The sequence below is a fragment of the Accipiter gentilis genome, chromosome 30 (assembly GCF_929443795.1).
Source record: "Accipiter gentilis chromosome 30, bAccGen1.1, whole genome shotgun sequence".
Taxonomy (NCBI): domain Eukaryota; kingdom Metazoa; phylum Chordata; class Aves; order Accipitriformes; family Accipitridae; genus Astur; species Astur gentilis.
Genome location: NC_064909.1, coordinates 7,057,531 through 7,070,317, shown reverse-complemented (window position 1 = coordinate 7,070,317; position 12,787 = coordinate 7,057,531).

Sequence of the window (12,787 nt, the reverse complement as noted above, 5' to 3'; positions counted from 1 at the left end):
CAGGCAGGAGCCAAGAACTCACCTAGGATGCTACCAGAATTATAAAGCTGTTACTCTGCTACCCATGATGGAGGAAATATTAGAAATACTTATATGACTAGACTAGCCTTGCCAAATTATAATATAAACAAACACAAACAAAACAGTGTGACCAATGAGGTATTTTGGCAACTGTATGTTGCAATCCCAGTCGGAGCTTTTTCTTTTGAATTTTCCAAAGTGGTCTTGACCTTGCTTCAGGTAGCAGTAAGGATTTTGTTCAATGCTAGTGGCCGTGAGTTTTTGATATTTATAATAGTTTTTCTTCCAAAGAGAGTTAAACTATTTATCAAGCAGTGCCAAGTCAGCTTTACCTCTGCCACATTAGACAGAGCTCTACACCTAAACACATTTTGGGGGTACAATGCTCCTGCTGGTAGGCAGTTACTCTCTCTAGTATTGAGCACTTGGCAGTGTCTAACTCGTATAGAATTGCATTTCTTTTTTTTTTTTATTTCATAAAAATATTGTAGTACTTCAGTTAGGAATATTTATTAGAGTTCCTCTGTAAAGAAACCTTGACTTGGTATAGTCCCCAGATAAAAAGTTAAAATGTGACAATTTCTCTTTTGAGGTCTGGAGCTGCCCAGTTTCGTTCCTATTTTTCTTGGCTGAGAAGATGTTTGTATGGTTTTTTTGGTCTCCAACTGAGACAGTAGTAGGTACAGTTTCATGGGAAAAACTTTCTTTGATCTGAAAAAGAGTAGAGATTACTTGTAAATTTATGTAACAGCTCGTGCTGTATGTCACTGTTCCTGCTTTCAGAGTTGTCTGTATGTCAGTATGTTGTTGGTCAAAATTGCCTTGGTCATACCGGTGTATAAGAACAGGTGCTAAGTCAGAGTAATAATCAGACACTTAACCTACTGTGATATGCCATAATGAGGACCCAAATAATGTATCTGAATACATTTCATGTAAGCCCCGAATTGTTGACTCTTGTGGTGACTTAACAAGAAGGTACAAAGGATGTCATAATGTCTGCTGGTACCATAGAGATGATTTCCATAAAATCTGAAAATGTTTGATAGATAAAGCTTAAGTAAAAGCTATTAAAAGCAGTCAATTTTTTTTTTCTGTTGCTGTGACACCACATAAACTGAGAGTGGTTGGCCCTTAGACACTACACCTGATTGCTAGTGTTATTCCTGATTTGATGAACACAGCCACAAAAATTGTGGGATTTTTGGTCTGTCTTTGCTGATTCCTGTGAAACCAATTTGACAAATACTTTGCCCTCAATTTGAATTTTGAAGTTGATAATCAAAAGTCCTGGCAGCATGTATTTCACTTTTTGTGTCACGATTTAACAACAGAAGTCTGCATAGGATGCCTTTAGTAAAAATCCTGAGAAAATAAAAATGCATTGTTCCATATTTTAGTTCTTCTGGAAATCTCTTGATCTACTCTGTGGGCTTATATATACTGTGAAACTGTTTGCTATAAAATGGTTTTTTTTTTCATAAGCTAGGTTTGAAATTCTGAAGTTTCTTAGAAGCATAACAACAGGCTTTAATGTTGCCGACTTAGGATTACTTGACCCGTTTTACTGAATCTGTTTCAAAATTTCTTCAAGATCAGACTATCATAAATCAATGAATACTGATTTTTATTCTTTACATTTATATTGGTACATACTGAAATATACCCACATACTGGTTTTTTGGTTTTTTTTAACTTGAAAACAGGGTACATATCTGGAAATCTAAACCCATTCTGTCCGTTCAGAGGGTCAAAATAGTAATGGAGCAGTTGTGCTCTTGATGAAATTAAGTGTTACTGGCTTTTTCTCTGACCTGATCCAAGGACTTGAACGCAGAATCCAGGGAGCTTGCAGTTAGGTCATAGTATTGTCATTGTCACTATGTCAAGAAGCATGTGTATTACAAGAAGAAAAAGAATATATATATATATGACTATAAAATGACAGTTCTTCCTTTGACCTGATGCTGAAGTACCATGAAGCAGGCTGACTTGGAGACAGGTCCTTCTAAGTGGTTTGCATACATAGGCAATTTTGAAATAAGCTAGCATTCCTGATGGAGAAGTGTAATTTTTGTGTGTTGCTGTTGGTATATATTTCCCTTGAATTGGAAAAAATTTCTATTTTCTTATAATTTCTGAATAGATATGAAAAGATAGTTAGAATCTCTCTTCTTCTGAGAGTCTCTTCCTTTTAAATTTCTACTGAAAATATAGTCTTCTTTCCTTTCTAGTAGTTAGCAAAATTGCAATTACTGTTCATTAACATTCTTAAATCACCAGAAAGAAGGTAGATATTTGCCCATACTGCAGTTTGCAGTAGTTAAAATAAGCTGCTTAGAAATTGTAAAATGAGCTGCAACTAGTTTCTCACAAATTGCTACTTGTTAATTAATCAGCTAACAGTGTTCAGAACAATTGTCTTACCACAGGAAAGCAAATATCTAAGTGTAACTGATGATGTGATGAATGACAATTGTCAAACTCTTTTTGAGGAAAGACTTGTCTTCCATCATAGCTGACTTGAGCTTAAACAGAGCCCAGGGGGAAGAGTCTGTTGAATTCTCACTGAAGGTTTCTGAGAACAATCTGGAAACTGAAGCTCATACACTAAACCGAATAACTCTGGATGAAACCCAAAATCAACAATAAAATGTTAAGTATATGGTGTTGAAGAACAATGCTGCCAGAGGTAGATGTTTCATATTAAAACGCTGAAATTCAAAACAGTGACTGGTATTGTTAGAGTTCAATGACTCCTCCAAATTCCTCTCATTTTCTTTAATTTGATCATTGCATCCATAACTTGGATTTCATTACAACCTGGTTTCTTATTTTTCTACTCTGATTGTCTTTAAGGACTTAGTACTCTGGGAACTCTTCTATAGCCTAATGGAGAACTACACTAAGAATGAGAAGAGAATAATGTAAAACCTTTAGGGGATAACTCTGCCTCAAAGGAGTTTTAGGTTAACCTAAAAGTTTTCCTCTAGTAAATATGTTAAAACCCTGTCATGGTACTGTGCAGTGTGTTGCTAATTAAACATTGTTGACACCTCATTTATTTCTGCTATATTTGCCATTAGCTCTGTTATAAAATATACTTCATTAAGTAATTTTCTTCTTTTGAATATTGTAATGGCAGGGCTCCAGATACTTTCTGGAACTCTTTAGAAGTTGCATCTCTTTGTATAGCTTATATTTTTCTCCTGAGAATTGGACAATTTATACAGTGTGTAAAGGGTTTTGTTTGGTTTTAGGTTTTTTGTTTAGACTATTTAAAAAAATTCTTCCTTTTGGAATTATTTTTCCTATTTTAGTCCTGATGTCCAATTACAAAGAATTCAAGGACAATTTGGAATGGAACAGATTATTTGTTGGCTTCTAAATTTCACCTTGAATGGAGAAAATTAATCTGGACAGAGTCCTGGGCAAAAAAGATGTTAAAAGCTGGGGTGCATACTTGAATTAGTTATTGTTAGAAGGAAACCTTTTTTTTCTGCTTTCAAACTTGCACTGGAACAGAAGGGGGGAAAAAAGGTATATCCAGTGATTTCAGGTGCTGAGACCAGATGATGCATCATGGATTTAGTGTATATTAGGGCAGTGATGATCTGTGAAGGGCTTAAATTAAGAAGAAAATCCAATTCCTGAATGGGAAGCAAAGTTGAATGTTACACAAAAAAACCACAAACAGTAAAAATACGTGTAATTAGAAAACTCAAGAACATTTTAAAACATTCAAGTGTGATCTGATTGTGGACATGCAAAGGATATTCACATGCAAAAGTATAGCTGTAGCAAAAAGAAAATCCCAGAAGACTGGGGAGAAAAAGAAGGGCAGGGGAAAAAAAAAAAAAAAAAGAAAAAAGATTATAAATAGCCATGCTTGCAATAGAATGGAAGCCAGATCGTGATATCCTGAAGTTCTGTCTCTGAGTTCATGTGTATGCATTACACTCAAACAATACCCACACTTATCTGTATCAGGATGCATAAACTATAACAATGTGTGTGTATATGTGTGCATTTATATATATGCTTAAAATGTGTGTGTGTGTGTGTGTGTAAATACAAAATAATTAAGCTTTTATTAATTGAACAGCAATTAAGGCTTACTAATACAGAAGAAAAATCTTAAATGATCATGTTAGTCTTGTGCAATTGGCCACATTTTTACAATTAATTAGCAAGTGCAACACAGAAAAATATTTTCTTCTTCTTCTTCTTTTGTTACAAGTCCTGAGCAATTTCTCTTCTCAAAAACATTTTTTTTCCATCAGAATTAACTCTGAAATTTGCTGTGGGTATAATCCAACAAAATGGGTCAAATAGGTACTCTGTGTAAAGTGGCATGTCCATGTAATGCTTAACTTTGGTTTAGACCTTGAATTCAAGTTAAAAACAAAACTAAAATACCTTCAAAAGAAAAAATGAAAACCAGTAACTTCAAAATGTTTTTCTACAAGAATTGCTGGAATTCTGGATGTTCGGCAAAGATGTATGACTGTACAGTTAAGCTTTATCTGGCTTTCTTTATGTTGTCCTGTAAATTCTGTTTGTTCGAAGACACTTTAAACAGTATCAGCAAATACTATGGCCTGCTTGTCCTTTCTTTGTAATAGTTCTGTAGCAAACATTTAGATTGATACCAGTTATGTTGTTCTATGAATCTGTAAAAAGAAGAAAATAAGATAAATATCTGTGGCAAATGATTTTCGGTGCATTCCTCAGGTCAGCAATTTGTCCTAGAAGCTAGTTTTGGGAACTTCATTAAAACCTTTTATCTCCCTTTAAACCTAAGAATAATGATTGAAAGAATGTCTGTGCTTTGTATTATTCAGACAGTCGTCATACTCTACAGCTGCATACTTGAAGTACTTGGGAAGTGTAATCTGTTTATATGTCCTTATGATAGAAGATTATTAAAAAGAACTTGATAATACAGTTAAGAAAGGAAAGCTACTTAAGAAAACCAAGATGCTAGTAGCAAATTCTAACCAGTTGCTGGTATAACTAATTCCAACATAATAATGATCACTTTGGATTGTGTTAAAAGGTCTTTCTGACAATTAAAAGCATTCATTTCCAGACACGATCAGATAGCTGTACTGGGCCAGTGGTGTTATGGTTGTTGTATTTCTGTTGCTATGCACGTCTTGCATACTGTCTGCTGGAAAGCCCTTGTAGGATATTCTTTGGAATAAACAGAAGATGAGATAGATCTGGATTTTATTCATTTATTTATTTCAGATTGAACATTAACACTGCTTGCACCAGTCACAACATCAACTTCCCTTTAGCAAGGACTAATAAAATAAGAACTGCACTGAATTTCTGGACATTTTACAACGATGTCTGTACTTTCACACTCCTATCATCTTGACTAGCAGCTTAGCAAATTGAAAGCGTGGTAGGTAAATTAGTCAGAAAATGTTTGCAAACATAGTTTTGTGTAAGTTTCCCTAGTCTGTTAGCCTGCCGTGATGAAGTTATATCAGTTTCTGTAGATAATACCATGCAAGAATGGGATGCGTGTATTTTGATACCCACAAGCCCCTGCCTCCCTGCTTAGGTCAGCAGTAGGAAGGCTTAAGCAAATGTCCTGAGCAAGTATTAAACTGATGCCTCTTGATCCATAGCAAGATACTTAAATCTTTCCGAGGCTAGGGTTAGAAAAAGGCAATATCCTACCAGGATCCTCTAGCTTAATTTTTGCTGGAGTCCCCTTTCTCCTCAGGTCACAGACACATGGAGTTTGCTCCTACCATGCTGGGGTTCTTGCTCCATTTCTGTTCATCGTTTAGTCATTCTTCAAGTGGCCTGGTGGGCAGCATACTCTCTGCACCCTTCAGACCTTCCTGTCCCAGGCCGAGTCGTGGACTGGAGCCTGCTACGCGTGGTAGCCTTGCACGCAAGCACTGTTCTAGCAGAACCAAGCGTGGTCCTTAATGTAACACCAGGCTCAGGTTAGAGTTGCAAATTACTCTTGTTTGTAACTCACCCAAAGGGCACCTTTTAGGACAAATGGCAGAGGAAAGTATGGGAGAACTAGAGGAAGAGGTGGCATTAACGTGGTCAAGCTGTATTACTCTTGTTGCCAGTTAAACAGCCTTTCGTCTGACCAGAGTGCCCAGAGCATTCTTCAAAGTCTTTTGTGTTCCTGAAAACAACTTCCTTTGAAAAGGAAGACTGAGAGGGAACAGAAAGAGATACTGGTGCCAGCTGGGTAGCCTTCTGAACAGCTCTTGAGATGAGGCTCAGTCTTGGACAGGGGCTGGCTCTGGGCTGCTGTAGGGTAGAAGCACCCTGTAGGCCGTGCTGCTGGCTACCCTGGACCCCATGCCTAAGGAAACGTGCATCCTCACCTCCTTGGGATGATAGATCTAAGTGGCCCTTGAGCTTACTTGTGCTTTAGCTCATTACCACCCCACGACGAAATGGAATTATTATGGGGGAAGCATTGTTGCTTTTGGCTCATGAATAGCTCCTTGAGCTCCCTATCCACTGAGTTTTTTGTGGTATGACGTATGTGTTATGTAAAGTTCTTGGGGTTTATGATGTGGCATGTAGGATTAATAAGGCTGGACATTCTTAACATAGGGCTTTTTAGGTATTTGAAGGTTTCTCTTTTCTAATTTATGCTTTTTCAATAAAAATACAGTTATTGGATCAGAAACTTGGTTTCTTCTTTGTTTATTGATCCAGAAATAGCCTGTGAAGACAGAACTATGGTTTTATGAAGGAAATCTAAAATTAATGACAATGTTATAAATGCAATTGACTTGACCGTCTTTTGTTACTGTTGCGCATTTTATTCAGTTATGTCCAGACCAAAACAACACTAGAGGATTGTTGTTCATGATTATTTCTAAACCAGCAAAAAGAAATAATTGTTTGACATTTAAAGCCATCAACTTTGACTTCCTCAAGACTGTTTATTATATACTATAAGATCCTTTAACTTAGTAATACAATTCTGTATTCTGGATTTATTTTTTTAATTAGTTTTTTCCCTTCCATCTAAACCTGAATGTTACATTCTCTATCTGTGCCACATAATAGCTGGAACTTAGATGATGACTTTGGGAAGTCTGGAGTTTTAGTCTGACTAGAAAAAGCTTGTGTGTTATTTTTTTCCTCTTCCAGCTAGACTAAAAACGTCTCAGAAGATGTTATCTTTGACAGTGATGTGCAGTATTTGAAATAATCAGTGGTGCCATAAAATTATTGCGTAAGCTTGTAAACTTCAATTACTTTGTACAAGTTTCGATTCTTCAGGAAAGCCTACAAGCTATTATTAATATTTAGTTTAACCCACCATCATGTGCATCAACTAGCGATAGCTTCATGATGCCCTAAGTGTGGCAACCATGTAAACGTAGTAAGATTCAGAATTCTTGTTTTTCTGATACTTCCATGTACCATCCGACTATTATATTATAACCATGTAAACTAAGAGTTCTGGCAAACATTCAGAGTCTCGGGAGGCATGAAATATTTTAGCCCTGTTCAGTGACAGCTCTGTCACTTACTATGGACTTCTCCAGGAGAGTTGGCCTATGTGTAAAAATATGGACCCCCTGACTTTCAAACATTTCCTTTACAATCATACTAGTAGCTCTTGCTTAAGGTGTTGTTTACAGCAATTTTTTATTGCTATTGTAGTGATAGGTTAGTACTTTCACTGTTGTCCTAGTCAAACCATCAACAGAGATAAAGCTGATTGGATTTCTTTCTTTTTTTCTTTGTTTTTTTTTTTTTTTTATTACTTTTTAAGAAGTGGGATAGACTCTATAAACACGGGTTTGTCAGGGAGGACAGTCACACTTTCTGTGAAATCTTGTAGATTAATTATTTCTGAGGGTTCACCTGTCACTTTAATAGGCTTCTGTTAAGTAAGGAAAAACAAATTTTTCCCCTTTGGCTGCCATGAGAGAGGTCAGGAACAGAATAACCAATGTTTTATGATGCAACACTTTTAAAGGGTTTGTTGTAACAAAAGCAAAAACCATCTGTAGCTGCAGAACAAAGTGTAAAGAGTCAGTTCTTGTATAAACTCTGATGATCTACCCATAGTTCGTCTACTGCAGGGACTAGAAAGCAGAAAATAATACCAACAATAAAAATCATTACTCAAAAAGAAAAAAAAAGTTCTTGGCAGCAAGTTTTCTTAGGCAGCTTGCCAGTATCCTGATTCAGTGTTTATGGGAACATCTTGAAATGACTCCCAAATTAATGACTATATCTTCCATCACTCCAGTCTGATGTCTGAACATGAGGAGAAATAAACAATAGTTAATGATCTGGAAGCTGCTGGCAGTTACTGTATTAGTTCTGGTTCTTATTTTCACTTACTAACAGCAAACTGTTCTGATCAGATGTTTATCTTTGAAAAATATATGCAATGGAAAATTGCACCTCAGATTGCTATCCATTTCACAGTTTCTTTCAGTGGGACAGTTTCACACAGAACAAAACTATTTTATTTTGATTTCATAGCTAGCTGCTTTTAAGATTAAAAATTCTGCTTTAAAATAGACAGTGTTTTTCTTTCTTTTTTTAATTTTTTTTTTATTATTTTTTTTTTTCAGTGAGAGACCCTAGGTACCTGAACATACTTTATTGTGGGGTTCCCTTGCGAACTCAGCAGGGATACGTGCACAACTGTACCAAAAAGATTTTTCCTGACTAATGCCATTGGCCAGGCCAAGCTGCTGGGGAGATGCAATTAGTTTTTTAAACAAAGCAGTCAGATGATAAATTCACCTAAGATTCATGATCTCTCATTTTACATTGAGTGTGCATATATGATGTAAAGGGCTTCTGTGACATTAGCTGTAAATGTAAAACTGGGGTTTTATTTTTGTCCCTTCCATTTATTTGGGAATGAATTTATTGTTTTGTTGGATAGTGTAGTCTTTTTTGGGTTTGTTGGTGGGTTTTTTTTTCCTTTTTACAAGCTTTTGTGGTCTGGTACAGTATGTGATTGTATGCAGAGGTAAGATCCATGTGATGGATTTCACAATCATGTGACAAATGTTTTCAAAGTCAGTTTTGAATTACCTAATTCTAACATTGGAACCAAGCCTCTCCAGGTCCCTTAGTGGCTTCATGGGCTCATGTGTTTCTGCACAATGCTTTTTATTTTTGCAAAGGAATATTCTGTAGCAGCTGGGGACATAGGACTGGAAGGGTGCCTTCATTCATCAAGCCCAGACCCCTGGTGTTACAGGCACTGTGTTAAGTAACTCCTTCCCTGTATTTACAGCACTGCGTTTTAAGAGATCTTTCTCCTTTCTTGCCTCCCTAAATGTGGAATTCTTACCCTTCCTCAGAGATCAAGAAAAATCATTCATTCCCCTATATGTAAAGGCTGCAGCTTTTTCTAATATCCTTTTGGCCAAGCAGAGAGAGAGAGATATTGTGCTTTACATTGTCCTCCCTCTTCAAAATACCTATTTCTAGCCCTTGAAGAAAGATCCAGGATGATGCAAATCAGCATTATAATATTCTGCATGATTCAATTTTAAAAAGTTTGTCTTATCTGAAGGTATCACATATCAAATTTAACATTTGTCTTCCACTGAGTACCATTCATTTTGACTTATGTTAATATGAAGCTAGAGCCTATGGTCATGTTGTATTGTGAAATACAATAATACTTTTTTTTTTTTCCCCAAGTTGCTGTGGTATTTATATCAATATGGTGTTTTAGAGAAGTTCTAGAAATCCTCATTTGGGATGAATTGTAGAATGCATCATTGCTATGTGGAATTCAGACTTTTCCAGCTAAGACTGATGAAAATGTTTGTTGCATTAGGATTTAATAGATTCTTATATAATTTTGAGTCCTAAATGTATTTGCTGGCTTATTCTGTAATTGCTCTCATTCCAGATCATCTTAATAACTTGCCTTACTTCTCCAAGAGCTGTTACTGTTTTTCTAGCTACATTATGAGGAGCCACATCTCTAATGATATGCTTAAAGCACTGCTAGGGTGGTTGAAGAAATTGCCAAGTGATTTAGAGAAATGTGATTTTTTTTTTGTTGTCTTAATTATTGCTTTTGCTTCTTTGAATACTGTTTCGTGAAATATGCATATCAGATGTCATCTTCAATTTTTTATTTCTTAGCTTGAGACCCCTTACAGGGATCTTGCTTGCAAACGTTGCTAATGACCTCCCAATCCATTTTAATTTCAGATTTTCAGAACTGTGGTATGCATTGTATCTAATCCTGCAAGAAAATATAGGCTATTTACAGGAAGCTTCCGAAGTAACAAAATGGTTTTTATAATCGTGGCTGCTGAATTTTGGGTGAACGTGCATTATTAAAATTTACTCAAAATGTAGTTAGGAAAGAAAAATAGAGTACCACTGGTGACAAAAATTTTACCATTGTGTGTTGAGTCTGGGTAAGAATTTACCCTGTGTGAATTCATTGAAATATAACTATTTTCTCAGCTGAATGAATGTAAATCTTCATGTGAAAGAAATTAGCCTGGACCTACACATGGATAAAAAAATGTTCTTTTAAGAAAAGTCTCTTACAACTACTTTAACAAAAAATGAAATTAATTTGCAAGAGTCAACAATTATAGTTTCAGGTATAGAGGAGTGCTCATGAAATTAGGGCAGCTTGCCATACCACAGACTTTTCCCACTCTATAGTTCTCCTCTGTATCAGACATAGGAGAAGCAGCAAGATGTAGCCAGACCTGCAGTTGAATTTAAAAGATAAGTCCTTTTGAGGTTTGGCAGATCTAAGTTAGCTGCAGTCACATTCAACACCTCAGCACTTTTTCGTATCTTCTGGTTTAAACCAATGGAGTAGCTACTCTATAGATGGTCTCCATAGCAGAAATACTGTATTTTGTAGCCATAAATACATCCTAATCTGCAATTCTGTTCTTTCATCTAAACGGCTTTTATCAACTTTATCCATTTATGCTTGGGACTATATTTGGCAATAATCTCAAAGGCAAGTGGGAAACCGTGCAGTTTGCTGCTTGACTCCTGTACTCCTGACACAGAAATGAAATAAACATTTCTTATGAAATCATTTTCCAGGCACAGACACATTCCTTTTACCCTGTATATGAAAAGTTTATAGTAAAGAGTATTCAAGGCAGCAGAGTTTGGTATTCTGCTCTGGAGCTACTGGTGTGCCTTTACGCTTTCACCTGGTTTTGCAGTTATTTTCAGTTGATCCAGCTGCAAATAAGTGTAAGTAGGTACTTAGTGATTGGCGGGGGAGGGAAGAAGAGGCAAGGGTGCCTGAATATGATGCTATGTTGTATAATAATAGGTCCAGAAACAGGTCTGTCTTAACTGATCTAGCCCTAGTTTCTTGTCTTTGAGTAAATCTTACGCCATTTTATGGATGATTAGGTGCAGTGCTCCAAGTTAGATATCCACATTTCAAAACATGACTTGGTGTCCCATATGAACAGATTATTTCAAGATATAGATGCAGTAGAATTGCTCTGATTATGCCAGAGGTGATCTATCATTTATAATTCAAATTAGTGCACTGTTTCTTTAAGTACAATGGATGTAAACGACAGGGTTTTTTTAAAAACTCCAGAGTTTTTTGTTTTTTGTTGTTGTTTTTTTTTTTTTTAAATCCAGAGTTAAGGTCACTCTGGATAAGCCTCATCTGAAAGTATCTGTAGGCAAAAAAATGTGCACCCAGTTTTGAAGTTTAACAAGAATTAAAAATCAAAAAGGACAAATCATGGCCTATTGAAAGAGAAATTTATTTTCATTTCCTGATAACTAGAAACCATACTAGGGTGTGGGAACAGTGGAAAAATGTAGGCTAACATCATTACACTCATTTCACAGCATGGCTCTAGAAATGGCATCTAATTTAGACAAACACTTGTAGATTATGGAACAGAAGGGATCAGTATGTGTCATCTATTTGGATCTTCTACCTAACACAAGTGAAACAAGCTTGCTTAGTATCTGACACAAAGAGCCTAGACCTTCTGTTTAAGCTGTAACACATCTACCTATAAAATGCTACACCTTAATTTAAAATGATGGTTGGTGAACTTTCCGCTGTGCGGTTTTAGATAGATTTTTAAATAGCCATGTTTTTTAAATGTGTACCTCATTATTGGTTTTGGTTTGGCCATTGGTTCTATTAGCCCTTTCTCTGCTGGCTGGAGAGCTGTGGACTATTAGAAATTTCCTCTTTGTAGATGTTAGTCTCATTACTGCTTTTAGGTTTTGGCTTTGTGTATGCTTTGCAATTTTGACAGTGCCAGAGTGCCCCCCACCTACTGGGCTGCTTCATTGCTCTGAACACTCAGGAGGTGTTCACCAGTGACCTCTGCGCTATTTGCTGACGAGCAGCTTTAAGGAAAAACTTGAATACTGTTAATAAGAAGTACCTTGAACTTCTACGAGATCTGCTTAAATTTGGCCATAAATATCCTATTCAATATTAGAACAGGACAATAAACTGTGCAAATATTAAAGAGTATTTCTTTTGCATCAGACAATTTTCCCAGTGTATAATTAGGCAATTATTTAAGTAATAAAGTTTTAAGCTGGTACACACTTGTAACTTCCTTATACTTTTTCTATTAAAACAAAATGCCCTTAAGCATTTCACTTTTGTTTTATATTCACTTCATTTCCAAGAATAATTAAAGCTTAGTCATTCTTTATAATGTCATACAGGTAGGAACATAGGCCTGGTTTACAATCGCAAAGGTAGAGCCAGATTGTACTTTGTCTACTTTTGTAAGGG